The sequence below is a fragment of the Oncorhynchus gorbuscha genome, linkage group LG18 (assembly GCF_021184085.1).
Source record: "Oncorhynchus gorbuscha isolate QuinsamMale2020 ecotype Even-year linkage group LG18, OgorEven_v1.0, whole genome shotgun sequence".
Lineage (NCBI taxonomy): Eukaryota > Metazoa > Chordata > Actinopteri > Salmoniformes > Salmonidae > Oncorhynchus > Oncorhynchus gorbuscha.
This window is the reverse complement of record NC_060190.1, coordinates 1,101,941-1,117,529: the sequence shown is the minus strand read 5'-3', so window position 1 is coordinate 1,117,529 and position 15,589 is coordinate 1,101,941. Positions and strand designations below refer to the sequence as shown.

The window sequence follows — 15,589 nt, the reverse complement described above, 5'->3', positions numbered from 1 at the left end:
AGGAGATATAGGAGATGGAGATAGATACATGGGGTAGAGGAGAGGTAGATGGAGGGGTAGAGGAGATGGAGGGGTAGAGGAGAGGGAGATGGAGGGGTAGAGGAGATAGATGGAGGGGTAGAGGAGAGGGAGATGGAGGGGTAGAGGAGATAGAGGAGATGGAGATAGATGGAGGGGTAGAGGAGATGGAGATAGATGGAGGGGTAGAGGAGATGGAGATAGATGGAGGGGTAGAGGAGAGGGAGATGGAGGGGTAGAGGAGATGGAGATAGATGGAGGGGTAGAGGAGAGGGAGATGGAGGGGTAGAGGAGATAGATGGAGGGGTAGAGGAGAGGGAGATGGAGGGGTAGAGGAGATGGAGATAGATGGAGATGGAGATAGATGGAGGGGTAGAGGAGATAGAGGAGATGGAGATAGATGGAGGGGTAGAGGAGAGGGAGATGGAGGGGTAGAGGAGATGGAGATAGATGGAGGGGTAGAGGAGAGGGAGATGAAGGGGTAGAGGAGATGGAGATAGATGGAGGGGTAGAGGAGAGGGAGATGGAGGGTGTAGAGGAGATGGAGATAGATTGAGGGGTAGAGGAGATGGAGATAGATAGGGGGTAGAGGAGGGGTAGAGGAGATATAAGAGATAGAGAATATGTAGTTCGGAAGGTGTCCTTAATGTTTTGCACACTCCCAACTGGTTAAAAAAAATCTTAAGAAAAAAACATGAGTTGATCACCTGCAGTACCGCCATGGACCACAGGTTAGTACTCTAGGTTAGTACTCTAGGTTAGTACTCTAGGTTAGTACTCTAGGTTAGTACTCCAGGTTAGTACTCTAGGTTAGTACTCTAGGTTAGTACTCCAGGTTAGTACTCCAGGTTAGTACTCTAGGTTAGTACTCTAGGTTAGTACTCTAGGTTAGTACTCCAGGTTAGTACTCTAGGTTAGTACTCCAGGTTAGTACTCTAGGTTAGTACTCCAGGTTAGTACTCTAGGTTAGTACTCCAGGTTAGTACTCCAGGTTAGTACTCCAGGTTAGTACTCCAGGTTAGTACTCCAGGTTAGTACTCTAGGTTAGTACTCTAGGTTAGTACTCTCCAGGTTAGTACTCTAGGTTACTCTAGGTTAGTACTCTAGGTTAGGTACTCCAGGTTAGTACTCCAGGTTAGTACTCTAGGTTAGTACTCCAGGTTAGTACTCTGGGTTAGTACTCTAGGTTAGTACTCTAGGTTAGTACTCCGGGTTAGTACTCTAGGTTAGTACTCTAGGTTAGTACTCTAGGTTAGTACTCTAGGTTAGTACTCCAGGTTAGTACTCTAGGTTAGTACTCTAGGTTAGTACTCTAGGTTAGTACTCCAGGTTAGTACTCTAGGTTAGTACTCCAGGTTAGTACTCTAGGTTAGTACTCTAGGTTAGTACTCCAGGTAATGCAACGAGGCTACGGTTCAATCCAAGGGAGGAGATGGGCATTTGTGACATCATACTTTTTACATCAAATTGATTAAAACAAATAAACAAGATGAAATAGCATCATGTGATTGTTCTGGAAAAAAAATACAGAGTTGGGTCAACCCTTTAGACGGGTGCAAATGGTCCCGTGTGGATTGGGCCAAGATGTCAATGTTTCTAACAGATGAAATATAAAAAGCACATGACCATGGTAGCAATTAAAAGACAATAATTTGGAGAACATTGGGAAATTATCAGACCAAAAGGTAAGGACTCAACACTTCCACTGACACAAGACTGAATCCAAACATTAGAGGTGAGGACTCAACACTTCCACTGACACAAGACTGAATCCTAACATTAGACACAAGACTGAATGAGGACTCAACACTTCCACTGACACAAGACTGAATCCTAACATTAGAGGTAAGGACTCAACACTTCCACTGACACAAGACTGAATCCTAACATTAGAGGTGAGGACTCAACACTTCCACTGACACAAGACTGAATCCTAACATTAGAGGTGAGGACTCAACACTTCCACTGATTTACAGCAAGCCTCTTGATTTACAGCATGCCTCTTGATTTACAGCAAGCCTCTTGATTTACAGCATCCCCCTCACTCAGAAAACACATCAAATGCAAACATTTACGGGAGGGATCATGTAGTTTCCATTCAGGTCTTTCTGCCTAAACAAACCCTGTTTGTCTTTGGCAGGAGAAAGATCAGACTCAGTGAAACCCCAGCCAGAGACATCCAAACCAGCTAGACGAAACCACTACTCCCAGTGTAAAAAAGAGTTTAACCATTAGGGGGCCTGAAATCACATAAGAGAATAAACACAGGAGAGAAGACTTTCCAATGTTCCCAGAGAAATCATTTTATTATGGACTTATGGAGCCTGAAAACACATGAGATGACACACACAGGAGAGAAGCCTTGAAAGAATCCACACAGCAGAGAAATATATCTTTCACCCAAAAGATATTTACCTGAAATATCACCAGGGAAGAGTGTGGAAAGAGATTTTACATCTCACATACAGTGTCTTCAGAAAGGATTCACACCCCTGGATATTTTCCACATTTTGTTGTGTTACAAAGTGGGATAATAATTTATTTACTTGTCTTTTTAGTTTTTCAACAAAATACTCTGTAATGTCAAAGTGGAAGAGAAACAAATAAATGTCTTGATTAGACGAGTATTCAACCCCCTCAATCAATAAATGTCTTGATTAGACGAGTATTCAACCCCCTCAATCAATAAATGTCTTGATTAGACGAGTATTCAACCCCCTCAATCAATAAATGATAGAATCACCTTTGGCAGCGATTACACCTGTGAGTTATTCTGGGTAAGTCTCTAAGAGCTTTGCAAACCTGGATTGTACAATATTTGCACATGATCATTTTTTAAATTCTTCAAGCTCTGTCAAGTCTTGCCATAGATTTTCAGGCCGATTTAAGTCAAAACTGTAACTAGGCCACTCAGGAATATTCAATGTTGTCTTGGTAAGTAACTCCAGTGTTATATTGGTAAGTAACTCCAGTGTATCTTGGTAAGTAACTCCAGTGTATCTTGGTAAGTAACTCCAGTGTATATTGGTAAGTAACTCCAGTGTATCTTGGTAAGTAACTCCAGTGTATCTTGGTAAGTAACTCCAGTGTATATTGGTAAGTAACTCCAGTGTATCTTGGTAAGTAACTCCAGTGTATCTTGGTAAGTAACTCCAGTGTATCTTGGTAAGTAACTCCAGTGTATCTTGGTAAGTAACTCCAGTGTATCTTGGTAAGTAACTTCAGTGTATCTTGGTAAGTAACTCCAGTGTATCTTGGTAAGTAACTCCAGTGTATCTTGGTAAGTAACTCCAGTGTATATTGGTAAGTAACTCCAGTGTATCTTGGTAAGTAACTCCAGTGTATCTTGGTAAGTAACTCCAGTGTATCTTGGTAAGTAACTCCAGTGTATATTGGTAAGTAACTCCAGTGTATCTTGGTAAGTAACTCCAGTGTATCTTGGTAAGTAACTCCAGTGTATCTTGGTAAGTAACTCCAGTGTATCTTGGTAAGTAACTCCAGTGTATCTTGGTAAGTAACTCCAGTGTATCTTGGTAAGTAACTCCAGTGTATCTTGGTAAGTAACTCCAGTGTATATTGGTAAGTAACTCCAGTGTATCTTGGTAAGTAACTCCAGTGTATATTTGGTATTTACACCATCCTTTCTCTCTGGCAGTTGAGTTAGGAAGGACGCCTGTATCTTTGTTGTGACTGGGTGTATTGATACAACATACAAAGTGTAATTGATAGCTTCACAAGGCTCAATAATAATAAGGAAAAATATATTTAAACATCCCCCTCCACAATAATTAGGCAAGTTAGCTGAATATCTAATTGTTCTGTTGAATCCCTTTCAGGTCTAATCTGCATAGAGGAAAGCATATCTGTAAGAAGTAAGAGAACACACGTCATCTGGTTGTTTTGAAATGACTTCTTATGACACTATTTGCCAGAATAAACAATGTAGTGAATATTTTTCCTACACTGCGTTACTCAGTCCAGTCAGCAGATGGCGATGGGGCGGCAGGGTAGCCTAGTGGTTAGAGCGTTGGACTAGTAACCGGAAGGTTGCAAGTTCAAAGTTCAAACCCCGAGCTGACAAGGTACAAATTTGTCGTTCTGCCTCTGAACAGGCAGTTAACCCACTGTTCCTAGGCCGTCATTGAAAATAATAATTTTTCTTAACTGACTTGCCTAGTTAAATAAAGGTTAAAAAAATAAAAATAAAGTGATGCTTCTTGCGTGACGTATAATCTAGTGGACCGGGTGCTTACTTTTTAAACATGGCTACTGATTCAACCACCTCCGTAGCTTACTAGCAAACATAAAACCAAAACATTGGAGCTCTTTGGACCATTATATAGGTATTAACCTCAGAGTTATAAACACGCTGTCTGCGTATAACGTTGATTCATTTCATATTGACGTTGTTAGTCAGCTCTGGTTAAGATAGCACTAGCACTATAGGCTAATCGCAGTTCTGCCCCTGAGCAAGACAGTTGACCCACTGTTCCCCGGGCGCAGAAGCCGTGGATGTTGATTAAATACGGAAGACACATTTCAGTTGAAGTCATTCAATTGTACAGCTGACTAGGTATCCCCCGTTCCCTTTCAGTAATGCTTATCAGCTAGCTAACATCCCAGACCATGAGCTCAATAAGCTACTTCCCCCCTGCTAAAGAAGAGGTCTGCTGGTCGGAGAAAGAAGCTCTGGGACTGAACATTTTCGTGAAAGAGGAAGAGAAGGAGATGACTGTCACAGTCAAAGAAGAAGATAAAGAAGCTTTTGGAGTGACAGAAGAAGAGGAGAAAGATATCACATTGAAAGAAGAAGAGAAAGCTATCACGTTAAAAGAAGAGACAGATATCACATTGAATGAAGAAGAGAAAGCTATCACATTAAATTAAGAGAAAGATATCACATTGAATGAAGAAGAGGAGAATGTTATCACATTGAAAGAAGAGGAGAAAGATATCACATTGACTGAAGAAGAGAAAGATATCACATTGAAAGAAGAAGAGAAAGCTATCACATTAAAAGAAGAGAAAGATATCACATTGACTGAAGAGGAGAAAGATATCACATTGACTGAAGAGGAGAAAGATATCACATTGACTGAAGAGGAGGAGAAAGATATCACATTGACTGAAGAGGAGGAGAAAGATATCACATTGACTGAAGAGGAGAAAGATATCACATTGACTGAAGAGGAGAAAGAAGCTTTTGGAATGAAAGAAGAAGAGGAGAAAGCTATCACATTGAAAGAAGATGAGGAGAAATATATCACATTGAAAGAAGAAGAAGAAGGGAGAAAGATGTCACATTGAAAGAAGAAGAGGATGAGAAATATATCACATTGAAAGAAGAGGAGGAGAAATATATCACATTGAAAGAAGAAGAAGATGAGAAATATATCACATTGAAAGAAGAAGAGAAAGATATCACATTGAAATGAAGAAGAGGAGAAAGATATCACATTGAAAAAGAAGAGAAAGATACCACATTGAATGAAGAAGAGAGAAAGATATCACATTGAATGAAGAAGAGGAGAAAGATATCACATTGAATGAAGAGGAGGAGAAAGATATCACATTGAATGAAGAAGAGGAGAAAGATATCACATTGAATGAAGAAGAGGAGAAAGATATCACATTGAATGAAGAGGAGAAAGATATCACATTGAATGAAGAAGAAGAGAAAGATATCACATTGAATGAAGAAGAGATATCACATTGAATGAAAAGAGATATCACATTGAATGAAGAGGAGGAGAAAGATATCACATTGAATGAAGAAGAAGATATCACATTGAAAAGATATCACATTGAATGAAGAAGAAGAGAAAGATATCACATTGAATGAAGAGGAGGAGAAAGATATCACATTGAAAAAAGAAGATGATGTGAAAGATGAGGAAGAAGCTTTCAGGGTGGAGGGGGAGGATGAAGAGAAGGAGACTGGAGATCTGATTAACACCAGTGAGTATTGTCTTAAAAACAAAGGAATACATTCTGCAGTTGTGTGGTTTTAGAGGGGTATTCAACTGAAGTTATACACTTTAATAATTATATTCTGTAGGAATTGTTAAAACTAGAAAGACTGGGGGCAACCTAGCCCAATAATGAACAGTCTGTTACTCCTTACAGTCCAAGGACATGCTCTGTTAATGTAATGGAACTGAGTCATGATCAAATGACTCCTATGTGTAATGTAATGGAACTGAATCATGATCAAATGACTCTTATGTGTAATGTAATGGAACTGAGTCATGATCAAATGACTCCTATGTGTAAATGTAATGGAACTGAATCATGATCAAATGACTCTTATGTGTAATGTAATGGAACTGAGTCATGATCAAATGACTCCTATGTGTAAATGTAATGGAACTGAATCATGATCAAATGACTCTTATATGTAATGTCATGGAACTGAGTCATGATCAAATGACTCTTATGTGTAATGTAATGGAACTGAATCATGATCAAATGACTCTTATATGTAATGTCATGGAACTGAATCATGATCAAATGACTCTTATATGTAATGTCATGGAACTGAATCATGATCAAATGACTCTTATATGTAATGTCATGGAACTGAATCATGATCAAATGACTCTTATATGTAATGTCATGGAACTGAATCATGATCCAGGGCGAGGGGCCATTCACAAAACGTTAACAATGGATCTAATGCTCCTATTTTGGATATATATTTCCCCATTTAAACCAAAACATCTCTGAATATCTATTTTTGTAGTTCTTTGTTCACTCTCAAAACTCAAATATCTATGGTGTTATTAGGTCCCTAATATTTGAGTCAGGCCTATAAGGTAAGACGGACTGATTCAATAGAAATCTGGAGCTTTGAGGGTTTATGAAATATCCTCTCTGGTAATTTAATAGGTCGTTATCAATAAAACGTGACAATACGGTGCTGGGGGGGTAAGGAGATCTCAGCGCCACTAAAATCCTTGACAACTACGCGCCGTTTTCAGGGGATTGTTAAATAAATGTTTGTAACTATTTGGCTTTAATATCATCACCTCTTTTAAGCTCATAGTCAGAACTATACATTTCTGATTATTCCACATGTATCTCTATCAGAGTTATACACATTGAAAGAAGAACAGAAATATATCACATTGAAAGAAGAGGAGGAGAAAGATATCACATTGAAAGAAGAAGAGGAGAAAGATATCACATTGAAAGAAGAAGAGGATAAATATATCACATTGAATGAAGAAGAGAAAGATATCACATTGAAAGAAGAGGAGGAGAAAGATATCACATTGAATGAAGAAGAGGAGAAATATATCACATTGAATGAAGAAGAGGAGAAAGATATCACATTGAATGAAGAAGAGGAGAAATATATCACATTGAAAGAAGAAGAGGAGAAAGATATCACATTGAATGAAGAAGAGGAGAAATATATCACATTGAAAGAAGAAGAGGAGAAAGATATCACATTGAAAGAAGAGGAGGAGAAAGATATCACATTGAATGAAAGAAGAGGAATGAAGAAAGATAAAGATATCACATTGAATGAAGAAGAGGAGAAAGATATCACATTGAATGAAGAAGAGGAGAAAGATATCACATTGAATGAAGAAAGATATCACATTGAATGAGAAAGATATCACATTGAATGAAGAAGAGGAGAAATATATAACATTGAATGAAGAAGAGGAGAAAGATATCACATTGAATGAAGAAGAGGAGAAATATATAACATTGAATGAAGAAGAGGAGAAAGATATCACATTGAATGAAGAGGATGAGAAATATATCACATTGAAAAGATATCACATTGAAAAAAGAAGAGGAGAAAGATATCACATTGAATGAAGAGGAGGAGAAAGATACCACATTGAATGAAGAAGAGGAGAAAGATATCACATTGAATGAAGAAGAGGAGAAATATATAACATTGAATGAAGAAGAGGAGAAAGATATCACATTGAATGAAGAGGAGGAGAAAGATATCACATTGAATGAAGAAGAGGAGAAAGATACCACATTGAATGAAGAAGAGGAGAAAGATACCACATTGAATGAAGAAGAGGAGAAAGATATCACATTGAATGAAGAAGAGGAGAAATATATAACATTGAATGAAGAAGAGGAGAAAGATATCACATTGAATGAAGAGGAGGAGAAAGATATCACATTGAATGAAGAAGAGGAGAAAGATATCACATTGAATGAAGAAGAGGAGAAAGATATCACATTGAATGAAGAGGAGGAGAAAGATATCACATTGAATGAAGAGGAGGAGAAAGATATCACATTGAAAGAAGAAGAGGAGAAAGATATCACATTGAATGAAGAGGAGGAGAAAGATACCACATTGAAAAAAGAAGATGCTTTCCATGATCAGTAAACATCCATGGATCATGTATTTTCAGATACGCGAGGGGCAGCCAGAACCATTAGCTAAGCAAACAACGTGCCGTTTAGCTCGTTTCATCAGAGATTAGGCTTTTGGAAAGAGTTTGACATCGACAAGTCCTCCTTCTGGTAAAGTTGTCAGTCAGACCAACTGTCATCACCACTATAGATGGCAAGCAAATATAGCCATCTAGTTTATCCCCTGAAAGTTAGCTAGTTAATCTAGCCATAATGACATAATCTGTTATTAGCTTGTTAACTAGTCACATTGACGTAAACTGTTATTACATATTGACGTGATCTGTTATTAGCTAACTAGCTAGCCAATTTGATGTGGTCACTAAATCAATTTTAACCATGTTTTGTCAGGAGCCATCCTGATTAAACACCATTAAGATACAGTATTTAGTTTAAACACATTTTTATGGGGATTTTTTTTAATGCTAATTTAGTTTTCCGCTGGGCTGTGGAAATGGACTCAGGAGTGTTTTAAAGACAATGCTGAAAGGGGGCTAATGTTAGATCATTTCGCTAGGTAGGCCTATGTGGGTTGGAGAAAAAAGTACCACAGGGTCTGTCTACTCGCCACTGTTTTTAGCCGACTGTACAAAGTCTCCTCATACATTTTTTTAGCAGATGCTATTATCCAGAGCAACCTAATCTAACGTTTGTACATCTAGATTTATTATTAATCAGAGATGTGTTGCACCACTTAATTTTCACCCTGGATTAAATCAACTAAACTATGGTTAGTGACACGTGTCGATGGATTCACCATAGCAACATGTTCTAATTATTTTTCTTTGGAAACAAACCAGCCATGGGTCATTGCTAGCTTACTAGACAGCTAGCAAAGTGAGCTTTCATTTTCAAATGTTAATGAGTTAGCTGGCTAGTTGAATTGTACATTCACGGATAAACCACAGGAGTTAACATTGTGTATCGCACCTAAAATAAAGCACATGCATGGACATTTGATGCATTTATATATATATATGCCATTTAGCAGACGCTTTTATCCAAAGCGACTTACAGTCATGTGTGCATACATTCTACGTATGGGTGGTCCCGGGAATCGAACCCACTACCCTGGCGTTACAAGCGCCATGCTCTACCAACTGAGCTACAGAAGGACCACGGCTTCAATCAGTAGCAGTTTAAATGAAACTTTCCTTTTTTTTTTTTTTTAACAATGGAGCAACAAGATTACATTTGATCTTGGATTAAAATTCCAAATTAAAGTTAGTCAGGATTACATGGGATTCTAGGATTAATTTAAATCTAGGTTTTAAGTTTGGTGCAACAAGGTTACATATTAAACCTTGATTTAACCCAGGTTAAGGTATTAACCCATGTTGGTGAAACCCACCTTAAATGTAATAGTGTTATTATTTGCCAACAAAGCCACAATGTGATGACGTGCTCTGCTCTTTTATTGAGGGATCTAGTCTAGATTCAACCTCATAGGAAGACAGGTTTATCATGTGGAGGTTTCATTCAGGTCCCATTTTAACCAAATACTATGTTTTTCTTTGACAGAGGAGAGACCAGACTCTCACAGCGGGAAGGGTCCTTCAGAAGAAGCAGCCCCAAAGACATCCAAACCAGTAAGACCACATGACTGCTCCCAGTGTGGGAAGAGATTTATCAGGTTAGGGCACCTGAAAGAACATAAGAAAACACACACAGGAGAGAACCCTTTCTACTGCTCCCAGTGTGGAAAGAGTTTTAGACACTCAGGCCATCTTAAAGTGCATGCAAGAAAACACACTGGAGAGATGCCATATCAATGCTCCCAGTGCGATTTCTTCTTTTACTCATCAGGGGTCCTTAAATCACATGAGAGAACACACTTAGGAGAGAGGCCATTCCAATGCTCTCAGTGTGGAAAGAGTTTTACCCGGTCAGGGAATCTGAATATGCATTTGAGAACACACACAGGGGAGAAGCCTTTCCACTGCTCCCTGTGTGGAAAGAGTTTTACCTGGTTAGGGAACTTGAAAATGCATGAGAGAATACACACAGGAGAGAAGCCTTTCCACTGCTCCCTGTGTGGAAAAAGGTTTACCTATTTAGTGACACTGAAGAAGCATGAGTTGACACACACAGGGGAGAAGCCTTTCCAATGCTCCAAATGTGGAAAGAGTTTTACCCAGTTAGTGAACCTGAAAAGGCATGAAGGAACACACACAGGAGAGAAGCCTTTCCACTGCTCCTTGTGTGGTAAGCGTTTTACCCAGTTAGTGAACCTGAAAAGGCATGAAAGAACACACACTGGAGAGAAGCCATATCAATGCTCCCAGTGTGGAAATACATTTTTCTCATCACGTGACCTGAAATCACATGAGAGAACGCACTTATCAGAGAGGCATTTCCAATGTTCTCAGTGTGGAAAGAGTTTTACCCGTTTAGGGAACCTGAATAGGCATTTGAGAACACACACAGGGGAGAAGCCCTACCACTGCTTAGACTGTGGAAAGAAATTTACCCAGCAAGGGGACCTGAAATCACATGAGCGGACACACACAGGAGATAAGCCTTTCCAATGTTCCCAGTGTGGAAAAAGTTTTGCCAGCTTAGGGAACTTGAAAATGCATGAGAGAATACACACAGGAGAGAAGCCTTTCCACTGCTCCCTGTGTGGAAAGCGTTTTACCCAGTTAGTGAACCTGAAAAGGCATGAAGGAACACACACAGGATAGAAGCCTTTCCAATGTTCTCATTGTGGAAAGACATTTTCCCAGTAAGAGGTCTGCAATCACATGAGAGAATAGAGAGGCTGTGTGTTGACATACAGTACCAGTCAAACGTTTGGACACACCTACTCATTCAAGGATTTTCTTTATTTTTACTGGCAGAGCTTGAAAGGATCTGCAGTGAAGAATAGGAGAAACTCCCCAAATACAGGTGTGCTGAACTTGTAGCGTCATACCCAAGAAGACTCGAGGCTGTAATTGCTGCCAAAGGTACTTCAACAAAGTACTGAGTAAAGGGTCTGAATATTTTTGTAAACGTAATATATTTTTTTGTGTGTGTAGATTTGATGAGGGGAAAAGTTGGTTGAGAGAATGCCAAGAGTGTGCAAATCTGTCATCAAGGCAAAGGGTGGCTACTTTGAAGAATGTCAAATATATAATATATTTGGATTTGTTTAACACTTTTTTGGTTACTACATGATTCCATATGTGTTATTTCATAGTTTTGATGTTTTACTATTATTCTACAATGTAGAAAATAGTAAAAAATAAAGAAAAACCCTTGAATGAGTAGGTGTGTCAATATTTTAGACTGGTACTGTATACAATTGAAGTCAGAAGTTTACATACACTTAGGTTGGAATCATTAAAACTCGTTTTTCAACCACTCCACAAATTTCTTGTTAACAAACTATAGTTTTGACAAGTAGTTAGGACATCTACTTTGTGCATGACATAAGTAATTTTTGCAACAATTGTTTATAGACAGATTATTTCACTTATAATTCACTGTATCACAATTCTAGTGGGTCAGAAGTTTACACTAAGTTGACTGTGCCTTTAAACAGCTTGGAAAATTCCAGAAAATGTTGTCATGGCTTTAAAAGATTCTGATAGGTTAGAGGTAGGCTGGCGGTATACCTGTGGATGTATTTCAAGGCCTACCTTCAAACTCAGTGCCTCTTTGCTTGACATCATGGGAAAATCAAAAGAAATCAGCCAAGACCTCAGAAAAAACATTGTAGACCTCCACAAGTCTGGTTCATCCTTGGGAGCAATTTCCAAACGCCTGAAGGTACCATATTCATCTGCACAAACAAAATTACGCAAGTATAAACACCATGAGACCACGCAGCCATCATACCGCTCAGGAAGGAGACGCGTTCCGTCTCCTAGAGATGAACGTACTTTGGTGTGAAAAGTGCAAATCAATCCCAGAACAACAGCAAAGGACCTTATGAAGATGCTGGAGGAAACAGGTATCTATATCCACAGTAAAACTAGTCCTATATCGACATAACCTGAAAGGCCGCTCAGCAAGGAAGAAGCCACTGCTCCAAAACCGCCATAAAAAAGCCAGACTACGGTTTGCAACTGCACATGGGGACAAAGATCGTACTTTTTGGAGAAACGTCCTCTGGTCTGATGAAACAAAAATAGAACTGTTTGGACATAATGACCAACGTTATGTTTGGAGTAAAAAGGGGGAGGCTTGCAAGCCAAAGAACACCATCCCAACCATGAAGCACGGGGGTGGCAGCATCATGTTGTGTGTGTGCTTTGCTGCAGGAGGGACTGGTGCACAACACAAAATAGATGGCATCATGAGGTAGGAAAATGATGTGGATATATTGAAGCAACATCTCAAGACATCAGTCAGGAAGTTAAAGCTTGGTCGCAAATGGGTCTTCCGAATGGACAATGACCCCAAACATACTTCCAAAGTTGTGACAAAATGGCTTAAGGACAACAAAGTCAAGGTATTGGAGTGGCCATCACAAAGCCCTGACCTCAATCCTACAGAAAATGTGTGGGCAGAACTGAACAAACATGTGTGAGCAAGGAGGCCTGTCATGTTTGTCATTTATTGTCATGTCTTGTCCCTGTGCTCCCCATGCTATTCGTTTCCCTCTGCTGGTCTTGTTTGGTTCTATCCCTCTCTCTCCCCCTCCCTCTCTCACTCTCTCGCTCTCTCTTCTCTCTGTCGTTCCGTTCCTGCTCCCAGCTGTTCCTATTCCCCTAATCATCACTTAGTCTTCCCACACCTGTTCCCGATCCTTTCCCCTGATTAGACTCCCTATTTATTCCTTTGTGTTCCGTTCCTGTGCCGTCGGTTCCTTGTTTTGTATTCCATGCTGTAATTGCGTTTCGCCCTGTCCTGTCGTGTTTTTTTGCCGTGATTGTGTATCACCCTGTCCTGTCGTGTTTTGTGCCTTCTTCAGACCCTGGTGTGAGCAGGTGTCTCAGTTGACTACGGCCTGCGCCTACCCGAAGCGACCTGCAGTCTGTGGCCGCTTCTCCAGTTGTTTTCCCCTCTACTATCTAGAGGATTTCAGTTATTCGGTTTTGAGCATTAATAAACTCTGTTTCTGTTAAGTCGCGTTTGGGTCCTCCTTCACCGGCATAACAGAAGGAACCGACCAAAGAATGGACCCAGCGACTTCTGACGCTCGTTACACTGCCGTCGAGATCCAAGGAGCCATGCTCGGCAGACACGAGCAGGAATTGTCCGCTGCTCGCCAGGCCGTGGAAAACCTGGCTGCTCAGGTTTCCGACCTCTCTGGACAGTTCCAGAGTCTACGTCTCGTGCCACCTGTTACTTCCTGGCCTGCCGAGCCTCCAGAACCTAGGGTTAATAACCCACCTTGCTACTCCGGGCAGCCCACTGAGTGCCGCTCCTTTCTCACGCAGTGTGAGATTGTGTTCTCTCTCCAACCCAACACATACTCTAGAGAGAGAGCTCGGGTTGCTTACGTCATCTCACTCCTCACTGGCCGGGCTCGAGAATGGGGCACAGCTATCTGGGAGGCAAGGGCTGATTGCTCTAACAGATTCCAGAACTTTAAAGAGGAGATGATTCGGGTTTTTGACCGTTCAGTTTTTGGTGGGGAGGCTTCTAGGGCCCTGGCTTCCTTATGCCAAGGTGAACGGTCCATAACGGATTATTCCATTGAGTTTCGCACTCTTGCTGCCTCTAGTGAGTGGAACGAGCCGGCGCTGCTCGCTCGTTTTCTGGAGGGACTCCACGCAGTGGTTAAGGATGAGATTCTCTCCCGGGAGGTTCCATCAGATGTGGATTCTTTGATTGCTCTCGCCATCCGCATAGAACGACGGGTAGATCTTCGTCACCGGGCTCGTGGAAGAGAGCTCGCATCAACGGTGTTTCCCTGCTCCGCATCGCAACCATCTCCCTCCTCTGGCTTTGAGACTGAGCCCATGCAGCTGGGAGGGATTCGCATCTCGAATAAGGAGAGGGAACGGAGGATCACCAACCGCCTGTGCCTCTATTGCGGAGTTGCTGGACATTTTGTTTATTCATGTCCAGTAAGAGGCCAGAGTCCATCAGTAAGCGGAGGGCTACTGGTGAGCGCTACTACTCAGGTCCCTTCATCTAGATCTTGTACTACTATGTCGGTCCATCTACGCTGGACCGGTTCGGGTGCTACATGCAGTGCTTTGATTGACTCTGGGGCTGAGGGTTGTTTCATGGACGAAGCATGGGTTCGGAAACATAACATTCCTTTCAGACCGTTAGACAGGCCTACGCCCATGTTTGCCTTAGATGGTAGTCATCTTCCCAGTATCAAATTTGAGACACTACCTTTAACTCTCACAGTATCTGGTAACCACAGTGAGACTATTTCTTTTGATTTTCCATTCACCGTTTACACCTGTTGTTTTGGGTCATCCCTGGCTAGTATGTCATAATCCTTCTATTAATTGGTCTAGTAATTCTATCCTATCCTGGAACGTTTCTTGTCATGTGAAGTGTTTAATGTCTGCCATCCCTCCCGTTTCTTCTCTCCCTACTTCTCAGGAGGAACCTGGCGATTTGACAGGAGTGCCGGAGGAATATCATGATCTGCGCACGGTCTTCAGTCGGTCCCGAGCCAACTCCCTTCCTCCTCACCGGTCGTATGATTGTAGTATTGATCTCCTTCCAGGGACCACGCCTCCTCGAGGTAGACTATACTCTCTGTCGGCTCCCGAACGTAAGGCTCTCGAGGATTATTTGTCTGTGTCTCTTGACGCCGGTACCATAGTGCCTTCTTCTTCTCCGGCCGGGGCGGGGTTCTTTTTGTTAAGAAGAAGGACGGTACTCTGCGCCCCTGCGTGGATTATCGAGGGCTGAATGACATAACGGTTAAGAATCGTTATCCGCTTCCCCTTATGTCATCAGCCTTCGAGATTCTGCAGGGAGCCAGGTGCTTTACTAAGTTGGACCTTCGTAACGCTTACCATCTCGTGCGCATCAGAGAGGGGGACGAGTGGAAAACGGCGTTTAACACTCCGTTAGGGCATTTTGAGTACCGGGTTCTGCCGTTCGGTCTCGCCAATGCGCCAGCTGTTTTTCAGGCATTAGTTAATGATGTTCTGAGAGACATGCTGAACATTTTTGTTTTTGTCTATCTTGACGATATCCTGATTTTTTCTCCGTCACTCGAGATTCATGTTCAGCACGTTCGACGTGTTCTACAGCGCCTTTTAGAGAATTGTCT

At 41.1% G+C, this 15,589-nt stretch overlaps 1 pseudogene; it reads left to right on the top strand.

Annotated features, from left to right (window-relative positions):
- Nucleotides 1-5,816: 5,816 nt before the first annotated feature.
- On the top strand, nucleotides 5,817-11,253 carry LOC124002782 (annotated as a pseudogene).
- Nucleotides 11,254-15,589: the final 4,336 nt, after the last annotated feature.